This window comes from Delphinus delphis, chromosome 5 (assembly GCF_949987515.2).
Source record: "Delphinus delphis chromosome 5, mDelDel1.2, whole genome shotgun sequence".
In the NCBI taxonomy this organism is placed as follows: Eukaryota; Metazoa; Chordata; class Mammalia; order Artiodactyla; family Delphinidae; genus Delphinus; species Delphinus delphis.
In genome coordinates this window covers 25603875-25618466 of record NC_082687.1, presented here as the reverse complement: position 1 = coordinate 25618466, position 14592 = coordinate 25603875, and positions in this window count along the sequence as shown.

Genomic DNA, 14592 nt, shown 5'->3' with positions numbered 1-14592 from the left:
TGTTCCTTTTTCATGCCTTGGTCGTGAATTTCCATTGACATTGATTGGTGTTTGTAGGTAGATATGGCTATTCTAGTATCGTTATTGTGGTGAGCATTGCAATATTCAGAAATAAAAATTTTATTAAAACTACAGATTTCTGGAGTTCTGGGACAATCAGTGTAAGAAAAGAGAAAAATTTTCACAATTTTCTTTGAACTCGACTTTAATTTACTTAAAAATGGAAAATTGATGGACATTTATGTAAATGTCACAGGCTTGTCGACTTGCTTCCTTCTCCATGCTGCCATGCACTTTCTTCCATTGGAAAAAAAGAATCTTTCGGTGCTTTTTTTCTACCCAATTATCCCCTCCTGTATTCTCCCTGTTAAAGAACAATACAGACGAACAGGACTTTAAAACAAATCAATAGTTGCTTACTAGTTGCAAAAAAAGTACTTACAGAGAGTTGGCTAATGTGAGAAAGTGTCAGCAGTATCTCTTCTCTCTAGGAGTTAACGTTTTACTTGGGGTGGGGTGGCAGGATGTAGAAGAAAGAAGTCAGACGGCAAGTTAGTTGTGTGGCCTTGGCAAGTTAATTAATGTTGATGAACCTCAGTTTTCCCATCTGTGAGATGGGGAGATGATTAGGTTTCTCACAAGGATACTGCAAGGACTCGGTGTCCTTGTATCATGATGCATAGTAATAAATCACAGCTGTTATCAGAAGGGAGATTAAAGCCAGGCTACCAGAATTTAGAGCAGAGAGAGGTATTTCAACTAGAAACAAGAAAAGATGGTGGATCTTAGAGGTTAGGTGGGGTCTGGGTAGATAGAGAAGGGTAGTAGAACATTCAAAGCCGGAGAAAGAGATTGCACAATGGTGTGAAAGTGGGAAAAAACGGATCGCGTTAGTTGTAATTATCCGGAAATAAAATGAGGCATGCCTGATGTAGGGTGTTGGAGCGAGTGATGTTGTTGGGAGGAAATGGAAGTAAAGGGAAGAGCCAGGAAGATCTGGAGACTGTCTGTATGGAGACAAAGGAGGGGTTTTTAAAAATTGGTATTTAGAAAGCCTGAACGAAAAATATAACCTATATCTGAAATAGGGGAGATAGCGTTCAATCTTAGACATGCTGAAAACGCCCTCTTAGCATCATCCACTCCTCAGCCAACCTCTCCTAAATGCCTACTAAGTGCAGGCCATGTACACAGGGCTGGGCTATCAAGATGAATAACACAACATCTGCCTTTGTCATGCTGGAGATGGAGACCAAAGCATCAGCAGATAATCACAAAACTATGGGATAAATGATCAGCGGAGATAGACTCACATACGACTATGGAAGTACAGAGGAGGAGTATCTGGGGGTTGGTTAAGAATTTCCTTTTCCCTTTTCAAAAAACCCAAACACTCTCTTCCAACCTTCCCAGGGAAGGAGGAGTAATAGCTCCCAATTGTTGAGTTCTCACTATGTGCTAGGCACACATCTAACTCTTGTATGTGCTCATCTAATCTTCACAACGACCCTATAAACTATGTATTAATCCTCTCCCGCTTTACAGCCTGAGGCATAGAAAGATTAGGACAACTTGTCTGAGGTCACATTGCTCCTAAGCGGAGGAGCTCTGGAACCTGTGGCCCAACCCCTGTGCTGTTACAGCTGCCATCGATGTTCCAGAAAACTGAAGTACACAGAGAGTGCGGGTTGTGAGGGTTCTAAAGAGTACATTAAGGGTGGCAGCGAGACTTCCATTTTCTGCTTCTTGGACCAGGGTTTGGAAGGCCCTCTGGGTAAGTAGGACACCCCGTGAGAACTTCCCCTCAGGGAGGAACTCGCATCCTGAACTTGCAAACCTAACATAAATGGGCAAATCCACTCCTTCAGAGGATGCAGGTAAAAAGCCCACAGCATAACTGCAGGTAAGGGCGCCTCAGTACTGCACATTGTCAAATGTTTTCCATCCTTCCATCCACGGCAGATGTTCTCAAATTAAAGAAATTTTAAAATTCTAAGGATGTATTTTCCTTTTCCCTTTTTTCTCTCCCTCTTTTCAAAATAAAGAACAAGCTTATTCTAGTACCTAAATATCATCCTTCCCTTCCTCGTCCTTCACACTGCCTTTTTCTGTCGCATCACGGAAGCAGTCCCGACAAGGAGGGTTCTCTAAGTTTCCCCCTTACGGAAGTGATCCAAACCTCTTATCCAGCCTGCATCAAAAAGAAGCAGATTGTTTGATTAGCACCCTCCACCCCGCCCTCCCTTGCCAATGGAGAATACCAGGATCTTTGAACGTGAAGGCCCTTCATCAAAATTGAGAAAATTTAAAAAAACATTTTTCAAGGCACCTACAAAGACCAAACTCCAAAGATGATTCTCTGGTTCACTTTTTATAGACAATTTCTGAAGGACAAATTCCTTCTTTGGCTTTATGACCCTCAACTCCGGAGCCGGGTCCAAATTCCCCCCAGACCCACTGGAGTTCTGTCACATTCTGTTAACACAGCCCTTTCTTCTACAAAACGGGCACCTGAAACGGACAGGCCTCGTTCACTGGCCTCCCGTTAAATCGCAGTAGCAGTCAGCCTCTAGGGCAGTGCCGCACAGCCGCTAATGCTACACCTGCACTTGCTGCCGGGAGACTGGCCAGTGTCTTTACCGAATCACTGACGTCCTCTGCACACACCTCTAAGACGTGAGGGGGGCCCACGTCTGCATGAGTCTGAGGCATCTTAGAGAAATGTGCTCATTTGCTTCCGAGCAGGAAAGCTGGAAGGAGAAACACCAGCCTTCCCGATTCCTAGGCCAGCACTTAATTCTCTCTTCACATGAAAACATTGCTGTGAAGGGGACAAAATCCGTGTAGCAATAGCACCCTTCAGTTTAATGAAAGGTCTACCTTGAGCTGCGCCAACAATACCACGTTAACGCCATCATTTCACTAAATCTCCTGCCGACTTGTTTGCTTATCTCACAGGGTAAGATGGCGCATCAGTACGAATTCCTCCACCAAAGCGCCTCTATCTCCCTCCCAAAGCCAAATTCACACGTGTGTTACCGAAGGATCTGTAGTTAAGCAGAAACTATTCATTATTCGAACATAGTTTTTGTCTAAACAAAATTCAAATATGGCCGCTCCTTTAGTGTTTTGCTTTTCTGCGCCATGTGTATAAAAATAACTCTATTTGAAATATACAAGATAGGAACAGTCCCAAGTGGGATTTATATAGCCAGATTCTTTTAAATTACATATATTATAGAAGTACATCATTTAAAAACAAAAGCTTTTTACCACATATGTTATTAGTTTATTTTTATCGATTTTGAACGGCTTAGACCCATTGAAAATGGATCATTGGCCCAGGCTCTGAGCTTCCTAGAAGCTAAGTAAGAAAGGTAAGTATAACCAGTTGCCTACTTATTATCTTTATGAACCATAAGGAGAAAAAAGGATAACTAGAGAGACGATAAACTGGCTGCAGGATCTCCGAAAGGATACTTATTGTCGTCTCCTTCATGTCACCTGGCGAGGGGCTCCCTGTGGCCCCTTCCCCCAGTGCTGAGGGAGGGAGGTGTGGCGGGCATGTGACTCTGGCCTGTAGGTGACCAGCCCTGGGATGAGCAGGCAGACAACCCCACGACAGAATAATAATGAAAAACGATCTTGACAGGCCGGAGCAATGAGCTGAATCTAACAAGATGAAATTAAACAAGGACAAATGTTAAGTGCTTTTCTTAGGTCAGAAAAAAACCAATGGTACCAACCCAAGATGGAAGAGATATGGTTCCCCAGCAGGCATAAAAAACAAAACAAAACAAACAAAAAAACTTTAGAGGTTTAAACTACAAGCATGTCACTAAAAACAACCCAAAACTTCTTAGTGCAATTTTGTCTTTTGAACAAGAATATGTTCTTCATATTCTGAGATCACTAGTCTACATTTGGAATTAGATTCTGGGCACGCTGCTTTATTTCTGTGGAAGATGGGTCTAAACTAACATTAAAAACAATTTTGATATTGTAAAGCAATTAAAATCCAATAAAGATGTTAAAAAAAAACAATTTTGAAGCAGCAAAGTCATTGTCCATAAGTTCCTTCACCCAACACGGCTATGTTCATTGCTTGCATGTCACTTTTCACGTTGCATACTTACTTTAAAATGAGTATACAGAAGAAAATAAATAAAACAGAATAAACATATGCAAACTGGAGTGCATTTAGAAGAGAGTGGCCGGAGTGGCTTGTGGACTCTGAACCTGCATTTCCGAAGTGCAGTTGGATGGACGGGGAAGAAGATTTATAAGAGGTGTTTTCAAATAGCTGAAGGGTTGACACGAAGAGATTAGGTTTGTCCAAGGTAAACTTAAGGATTATGAAGAAGAAGAGCATTTAATCCAAGATATTTGGATATCTTGGATTAAAGAGATAAAATGGTTTGAGCAAAGACCTTCTGGCCAGTATGTGGCAGGGCTGAGAGACAACGAATGTGCTCGAGCTCGGAACAAATTTAAATTCAATATTAATAGAAAAAATCCTCCTATGAGTCAAATCTGTACAAATACAAAGTAGAAGTCTGCAGATTTCATGTAGATAGTGTCTTACTTATGAAGCAATGAAAGAAAGGTATTTAAGAATGGGCCATAGCAGTGGCTTTCAAATTTTCAACCACAATATTCAGAAAATTATATATATATATAATACATAGTATATGTATAATGTATATGTTATACATAGTATATATAATACACTATTTATTAAATATTATACATAGTATATATTATAGTATATACATATAGTAGATAATATATTTTATATCACCACCATATACATGCATACGTGATTGAGAATAAAATGGAAACAAAAGTCTAACTACTACTACTACTAATTGCTATGATGCACTTTGGGTTTTTCTTCCTATTTTACTTTTTTAAAAAAATCTATTTATTTACTTATTTTGGCTGTGCCAGGTCTTAGTTGAGGCATGCGTGCGTGATCTAGTTCCTCGACCAGGGATCGAACCCAGTCCCCCTGCATTGGGAGTGGGGAATCTTAGCCACTGGACCACCAGGGAAGTCCCTCTATTTTACTTTTTTTAAATGCTGCACTTCATCCACTAAATTGATTTCATCTCCAGTGCCATATCACGCGGACTGAAAAACATTGGCCTGGAGAACTATTGAGTGGGCTGCTTGGGTGAGCTAGAGAGCCAACAATTCCTTCCTACAATGAGATTCAATCATTCAATAATACAAACTGTGTTATGTAGCTTAAAAAAACCCAAACCCTAATTGAACTGCTTTTTGTTTCCAGTTTATTGCTTTCCTTCTCTTATTCTAGATTATTAAGCTTTTCAATTCTTGATTCTATTTCTATTATCTGTTCCTGCTTATACTACATCATCTGAAAAATCTTTGATCCTTTTACCTGAGTAACTGATGAAATTATGAAACTGTATAGAACCAAGAACAGAAGATTGCAACTCATTTTAAGTGCAGTTGCTCACCCAGGTGTGTTTATTTATGTAGTTTCTTTTCCAAGAATCAGTTACACATCCTTCAAGCATACCAACAACTTCTCTATTTTATTTTTGTCCACAAGGTTGAGAAATTTTGTTCAGTGTGGTAAGATTAAGAGACCACGGAAAGACAAATACCATATAATATCACTTATATATGGAATCTAAAATACGACACAAATGAACATACCTACGAAACAGAAACAGACTCACAGACATAGAGAACAGACTTGTGGTTGCCAGGGGGAGGGCAGGTGGGGAAAGGAAGGAGTGGGAGTTTGGGGTCGGCAGATGCAAACTATTATATAAAGAATGGATAAACAACAAGGTCCTACTGTATAGCACAGGGAACTATATTCAATATCCTGTAATAAACCATAATGGAAAAGAATATGAAAATATATATATATGCATAACCGAAATCACTTTGCTGTAGAGCAGAAATTAACACAACATTGTAAATCAACTACACTTTAATAAAATATATTTTAAAAAAGAAAGAGAGAGAGAGAGAGAGAGAGAGAGACCGTGGCTATGCCGTAGGTTCTGAGGATGAAATGAGGTGATGTAAGCCGGGTGCTCCAGACAGTGCCTGGCTGGATGGCCGTTAGCTGGGATGACATCGATGGTGATGATGGTGGTGTCACAGTGACCTTCCTCCAGTGTAGCTGCTCAAAACCATACTCATGTGGTCTTGGCATGCCTCCTTCAAGTGAACCCAAAGGGCCTCCTAAAAATCACCCCTTTTTTCCCTCTTTTTCTATTTTGAGTAACCTCAGAAGAATTTGAAAGGTTGTAACCTCAAGTCACAGATCCGTTGTTTTCCTAACCTTTTCTTCCTTTTTTAAAACCAGGGCACTTGCTCGCCTCTTGTTTTCTTGGATCTCACAGACTCCTAACAGTGTTTCCTCAAGGTCACCAGCAAGTTGTTCTGTGCGGGAGGACATAATTCAGTGAGCTAACTTGGACGAGCTACAGCCTCCTGTATCTTGGTGGATTCTCTTTCTCTCCTAGGAATGTTTCCAGCTTGGAGAGTTGTTTTTTTTTTTTTGAAGAATAAAGAGTAGCCTGGTCTTCTTACCACCTGGTAGCACCCCGTTAACAAGTGGCCTGTCCCTTGGTGGTTCACTTTATTCTGAAAAGCCTCAGCTCATTTGTGGTTTGGGCTTCTTGACATATTCAGGTGGTAGGTTAGAGTCTTTGAAATCAACGGCTGGGTGGAAATCCCACCCCTGCCACTTACTAGCTGGGTGAGGCCGAGCAAGTACCTCTTTGTGATCAACTTGCTCATGTGCAAAAGGAAGAATAATGTCTATCTCGTGGGGTTGCTGTGAGCTTAGAACAGTGGCCAGCATGAAATCAGCTGCCGTTGGTATCGGTATCACGGGGAACTCTCTGAAGGCTGATCCTTCACTTTCTCTTTGGAGTTTCTGTACCGGAAAAAACTTTACGAAGGTTTCTAACCTTCTGGAGTCTCCTCTCACAAGATGATGTTTTCTCTGAACTTTTGGCTATCTGCCTTCCTAAAGGCTGGGCTACACGTCTGACTACATTCATGTTTATTTTATGTGACAAAGTCACTCTCCCCAGTTCCCATCACTTCTCTGTCAGTGAGCATTTCCTCCTCTGAGCCCAGTATCGACCCTCCTTGGTGTTTCTTCTGATTTCTAAGGGATGAAACTGTCACCCAGGCAAGCCAAAGATGTGTCAGATGACCTCCTTGTAGCGGGATGAGCTGCCAGCCAATGTTAGGAAATGAAGGAATAGCACCGTACCCTGCCTTTGCCAGTGTTTTCAAACTTCCCAATAATATATAATAGTGGGCCTGATGGTGAGGATGAGAGCATGTCTATCTGGAAGCAAAAAGGCCTGCCAACGACCCAGGTAAATTATTTAAGGGCGTCAGGACTGTGTTTCTGTGTGGTTACTTGTCATCAGGAAGACAGCAAACAAACACCAAAGAGCCAGACACTTTCAGGCACTGGAAATACAAAGCCAAACACAGCCCTACCTGCAAGGAGCCTCCAGTCTACGATGGCTCTAAAATCCATCCAGTCTCCTCGCTGTTTTCTGTCTAAACTGGAGTGGTGTGTCTCTCATGCCTCCACACGCGCCAGAGAGGAACTTCTTTCTTCATGTTTTGTTAAATTCCTAAAGCACCCACGTCAGTGACACTCACCCACCAGCCCCCCAAGGGGTCACCACCTGTGGGATGGGTCCTTCCTCCACTGAAGGTCAGCCGTGACCGCGGCACATCTCCTCCCCCTGCGCGGAAAGCTCGAGGTAGGGTCAGCTTGTTCGAAAAATACAGAAATCGACATGACGTACAGAAGAAGGGCAACTTGGAGAGAAAGGATGCCTGTATAAGCTGGGAGGGGTGATGTCAGGAACAGGAACTGTAGTCTCAAGGCTGGTCTTTCCCACAACACAGGGGAGATGGTGCAAGAAGAGAAGAGAACGCCTTAGTTTGGAGTTAAGTTTCACTCCGTTAAAGGGGAATGAATGACAATAATAAAAGGAATCATATTAAGAGTCTGTTCTGGGTTTTATTCAATAATAAAAAGAATGGTTTTTAAATTCTCTGTCTGATGGCTTGATTATTTACCCTAGTTTTCCTCTTCAGTTAAAACAATACTTTCATTTCTCTGAACGGGCAAAACAGGTTCATTTGGGAAAACACTGTTCTAATCAGGGGAAAAGCACCTATTCTCACTCAGCCTCTCACCCATTCTTAAGAAGTATTTTAAATAGTTCTTAACATAGATGTTTCTCTTTTTCTCCAAAATGCAAACACAATAGGACATTTTGATGGAGGCCTGCTACATCTCTCGACATCCTGGACTTTTCCATCACAATTCTCAGTGATCAGCTTCAGTGAAAAGTGTGTTTTTTTTTTTAAGTTATATAATAAAGTGAAAGATGGTAAGGAGAACAGCAAAAGAGGAGTCATGAGTAAACTTGTCAAGTAAAATGTATCTAACAGGAAACACAACATGACCCGGTTGGATTCTGAGCCCCATGTGTTGGGTGTGGCGGTTTCATGGGGTGGGTCCTGCTTCAAGGGGTAGGGGGCGAGGGACCCCTAAGCTCACACTGTGGGTGTGACAGGGTGCAGAGGAGGGTGGTCAAGCAGCACGGCAAATCTCACTCTAGAAAGGGCACCAAACTGTTTCAGTCTGTATTTGACATCTGAGCACGTGTACCTGTGACCAAGGACAATGGATGCAGCCAGAGTTGGGTTGGGGAGGAAAAGGAGATCCCATTGCACACTGTCTGTTTCCATCTCTCTCATGTACTTACTGGGTCCGACGATGCAGCTTCTAACGTGAAGATGCAGCAAAGGGCTGCTGGGAAACAGCCTGGCGTGTAGAAATTAGGATTCAGGAGACTCCGGGGGCGGGCGGGGGAAACAAATTCTAAAAGACAGTCATGTCAAAAAACTCAAGATGCAGCACCTGCAGACACAGCCCCAGGGCAGCTTGTACATCGGCCGGGGTGTAAAGGGCTGTTGGCTGCCTATTGATCTTTCCTGTCACACCCAAGCGGAGCGCCAACAAATCACTGTCACAACATCATCTTTGAACGCAGAGGACCGCACACACCTTGGGGCCTTCTTATTGTGACTACTGGGACGATGAGTAAAGAGAACATTGATTTATTGATTAAACGTACAATCAACAGAGAAGTCGACGGAACTCAGCACTTAAGAGCCTGATCACATCTTCTTTATCCATTCATCCGATGATGGACACTTACAATGGAATATTACTCAGCCATAAAAAGAAACGAAATTGAGATATTTGTAGTGAGGTGGATGGACCTAGAGTCTGTCCTACATAGTCAAGTAAGTCAGAAAGAGAAAAACAAATACCGTATGCAAACACATATAGATGGAATCTAAGAAGAAAAAAAAAAGGTCATGAAGAACCTAGGGGTAAGATGGGAATAAAGACACAGACCTACTAGAGCATGGACTTGAGGATATGGGGAGGGGGAAGGGTAAGCTGGGATGAAGTGAGAGAGTGGCATGGACATATATACACTACAAAACGTAAAATAGATAGCTAGTGGGAAGCAGCCGCATAGCACAGGGAGATCAGCTCGGTGCTTTGTGACCACCTAGAGGGGTGGGATAGGGAGGGTGGGAGGGAGAGAGACACAAGAGGGAAGAGATATGGGAACATATGTATAACTGATTCACTTTGTTATACAGCAGAAACTAACACACCATTGTAAAGCAATTATACTCCAATAAAGATGTAAAAAAAAAAAGAGCCTGATCAAATAGTGGGAACTGTTATTCTAGTCGCAGCCGCTCCCCAAGTGACCCAGGCAAGTCTCGGAACTTCTTTGCTTCAGGCTTCAGCGTCTGGGAAAGGCGACTGCCTTGTTCAGTGACCACAGAGGGAGACTGCGAGGACTTGCCCAGTCGGTTCCTGAGGTCAGGGCGGAGGTGTGATCCCGTGGGGATCTTCTACCGCACTCCCAAGGTGGGGAAATCATCCCAGAAATCTCTGCATCTGTGCTCGTGCCAGAGAGACTGGGAAGAGGGTGTGAGGCAGGCTTGCTCAGCTCAAAGGTCAGGTCCTACCAACAGGACAAATAGGAAGCACATTCGCTTTCTCAGGATAAAGATACTTAAAATGGGTTTCAAATATACTGAAAGTGAGAGCCATACCAACCTAATGTTTGAAAAGTGATGAGGTTCAGTTTTAGATGTAATATACCCTGTGCCTCTGAGACACAGCTGACACAGGGTATGGCTGTGATGTACATGAAAGGCTCCACGGCTCTCCACAATATGTGGACAGAAAACATGTGTCTGGCTTGGGATCATGTTTACCTGCTCCACGGAAAGGATTTTCTTACCTTTTGCATTTTCTTTTAAATCCAGAAATATAGGGAACTTTTAAGTTATCCTGCAACAAAACCAAACCAACCTATCCACACCCAGCTTCAGAAACTATGGAAGGAACGATCACTATTTTCCTTTGGAATCTAGTGAAGAAGTAGTTAAGGCACTAGGAACACAGGTCCCTCGACCCCTGTCAACGAAAAAAGGATTTTTTTTCAAGGCAATAAAAATCTGAGACTTTTTGCAGTCTGTAAGAAAAATGTATAATGCAAAGGATGTAGTTAACATTCTGGGATGGCTAATTTTATGAGTCAACTTGGCTAGGCCATGGTACTGAAGTTTTTGGTCAAATATTCTAGATGTTTTTGTGAGGGTATTTTTTAGATGAGGTTAACATTTAAATCAGCAGACTCTGAGTAATGCAAAATTACCCTCCATAATGTGGCCAGACTTCATCTAATCAGTTGAAGACCTTAATAGAAAAAAACCTGACCTCCCCAGAAGAAATTCTGCCAGACTGCCTTTGGACTCGAACTGCAATTCCTCCCCAGGTCTCCAGCCTACCCTGTAAATTTTGAAATACCGAGCCTCCACAACTGTGTGAGCCAGTCCTTTAAAATAAATGTCCCCTCCCTGCCCCCCATGGACGGATGGATAGACAGAGATACACACCCCCCCACTGGTTCTGTTTCTATGGAGAACCCTAATACACATACTGTAATAAATATGAACATTGTTCACCGATATTTCTGGTCTCTTCCCAGTCTAGGTCCATGAAAAGATTATACTTTACTGAAAACTTAAGGTAAACCACGGCCATGTAACCTCCTTTGGCTAATAAGATGGGAGTGGGAGTGACTCGTGTCACTTCTAAGCAGAAGCATTTAAGAGCCAGGGCGTGATGCTTTGCGCTCTTCTGCCAGGGCACCAAGCCTTGAGTCACGCTGAGATGCTAGAAGCATAAGGTGCTGCCTCCCTCTGCCTGGGCCCCCAGGTGACCACATGAGCAGAGTCCTACCTACAAGCCCCTGTGGATGTACAGCATGAGTGAAAATCATTTGTTTCAAACCACTGAGATTTGGGAGTTGTTTATGACTGACACACCACCTGGAAAAAAAAAAAAGTTGTCCGGTATCCTAGCAACATCCACTCAACGTGCCGATTACAAATTTTTTATTTTTTCTTTATTACAAGTTCAGTAGGACTTCTATTTGATGTAAACACTGAATAGTAATTTGGAATGCTGCACATGATGGCAGTAAAACAGTTTCTCTAAAATTATTTTATGTAAACTTTTCACAAACTGGCCTCGCCTTTAATCCAAATTATTGGTAGAATATTTTGCTAAACCCTCCAGCATCCATTCCATCATGAAACTTGGAAGAAATGGAGTCCATATGGATTTGAACATTTTGTAAACAAGACCTATCTTGTTTACAAAATGTTCTATCTCAACTGCTCCAGTGTTTTATGATTTTATGAAGGTCCTAGAATATGTCCACCTTCTATTTGCTATAACTCCCAAATTACTACTAAGAAGAGATAATCTTTCAATAAGACAGATGAATCGAAACCAAAAATCTGGCTTTTGCTAGATGGAAAAAAAAAAAAGTGTATAAAGATGCGAGTTTGAACCATATGGGCCTGTGAGGAAATGGGATAAACAGATGGGGACAATCAGATTTCAAAATTATCTAGTCCTGAGGTTATCTCGAATTGCAAGATATGAACATACAGTTGAGATGATCAAATCCACCTAAAGGGTTCAGATTTTTAAAGGAATTCTCAAAATTTGTCTCAATTAAAAAAAAAAAAAAAGGATGACACCATTTTCTCCCACAAACACCTAAACCTGCACACTTTGTATGGAGAGCTGTTCGGGTCACACTTACTTTACTCTCTCCACAGGACCTAGCACAGTGCCTGCCTACTGTTATCATTCCCTAAATGTGAAACTGATTTCTGCTACCACTTCCTCAAATCCCACTGCCTGGCCCCCTCCCCCATCCCCTAAACCAGGGAAGCAGGCTGAGAGAGGCGCAGAGCAAGTGTCAGGGTCACATCCACTGTCCCGCCACTTGGCATGTGCCACTCTTGCCCACCCACTTCTGTGGTCTCATCCCCACTTTGGCTAACTGGACTCCAACTGGTGAGTCAAAGCTGGTCGGTCAACAACGGAGACATGCGTGAGTGCCGCACGTCTGCTGTGTGCTGCTGTGTACTGGTACAAACTGGAATAAAAGTAGCTGCTGGATATTCAGATCCCAAAAGTCAAGCCGAACTCTCAGGTGGAGTTTAGCTCAACAACGATGGGGGCAATCTTAGTAAAGGTAGTCAGAGCCATGCTGTTGAGTGCAGGCCCTCCAGAAACAAGGTCACGGGAGATAAAAACTGGAGTTTGTTTTCCTTTCACCAACAATTTCTTTTCGTGGAGAGAAAAAGGATGGTTAATGCAGTTTGGCTGTGGAGACTAGTCCTGGCCACAGAATGGGCCAGGATTTGCCTCTGAATAGAAGAGCTAGCCAATACTTTGAGGATCATTTTCTATGAGGACAAAGGTCAGTGTCAGCCCACGGTAAGAGGACAGACTGACCCTTCGGCCTGGAATGCTGTACTAAGGTCACTTGTGAGTCAGTGTGATTATCGAAGACAATGTTTCCCCCCAGAGGTCACTTTTATTCTTATAGATTATTATAGCCTCCCAGGTGATAAACCTACACACAAGTCATCGCCGCTGAGTTCTCAGACCTTATGGAAACCCCTTAAACACTGACTATTTGTCACGTAATGAAGCACTCCCAGCATGCACTCCACATTGCCCTGGATAAAAAAGCTGAAGATGTAAACCATCTCTCAATAGCATTCCCTTCCTGAATGCTGAGATGTGAATGTGGAAATCACAGCACATGTCTGCCATCTGTATTTGTACTTGTCAACAGCTCTGTTTTGGGATAAACAGTTTTGAAGTAAGAATCAATTCGACTTGTTGGAAGATTAACCAAGGAACAGCTCAGAAGACCAAAACAGAACATGAAGTCAGATAGTCTAAAAAAAAAAAAAAAGAAAAATCAAGCACAATTTTCTGTTTCTCGCTAAACACTGTTTTGTCACAGCCCAAGAGACAGAGCCTGGTGGCCAGAGTTTGGGGGCAGAGAGACAGGGAAAAATGTATTTACTCAAGTGAAAAATTCTTCAACCCAGAACAAATGTCTTTGCTACAGTGCAATTGGAAATCATTCACTGACCTCTAGGAGACTCCAGTTAAGAAAAAAAGTAATTTTAGCTTTTATACTTTGTTTCACCGTTCTACTATGTGAAGGTATACACAGGGGACAACTTGCATTGGTACAAGTGAATAATACAGTCCTTTATTACCATAAAAATGGTAGCACTTCCCAAAGTTGATCATGATTAAAAGTAGTTCCATGGTTGAAAACACTACTCCACCACACAGATATCAGAACAGAGAGACAGCAACGGGAAAACAGACACATACCGAAAGGGAGGTCAGGGGAAAAGTTAGTAAAAACAGGATGCTACAGATTGGTGGGAGATAACAGTGGAACTGCTTTTAGAAGCGGCTGATGTGAGTAAATGAAGGGATGCAGTAACCTGGCAGCCCCATATTCTACAAAACAAATGAGAACATGTATGCTCCACTTGGAGGGACATCCACTTTCCCCTTAGAAGAAGTCATTTATAAAAGAGCAAATTGGTGATTTGTACTTACAGACTGGACCCTTTTCAAGCCTCTGTCAAGGAGTGATAAATTATTGAAGCATAGTTTTATTTTTGGTGTGCAGTAATACCTTGTGAAATGTTTCTGTTCACCTTTCCTAAGTTATTAATTAAAAAATAATTGTTTCCAATTACTCTGTGACCTTTAAGCTAAAACCAGACAAAATACCACACATGCCTCTCCAGACCCAGCACCGCCCCTTCCCTCCCCTCCTTCCCCATCCTGCCCGCACATCCTTCAACCAGGAAACTGTTGAAACTCACACGGCGCTCCTGGAACAGGACTGCTGCTTAGAAGGGGGAGGGGCGGAAGAGGAAGGCCAACACGATGGTCACACAATTGTCTGGTGTTCGTTCAACCGCAGTGACCAGATGTGTTTGTTGTTCCGAGAGAAAGCGTGAACTGTTCAGGGAATACAGCAGGACTGTGGAAACGTCATGAATAGAGTGGGAAACCCTCTCGGCAGGAGCCACATGACACAGAGAGGCTGCCTCGTGCCA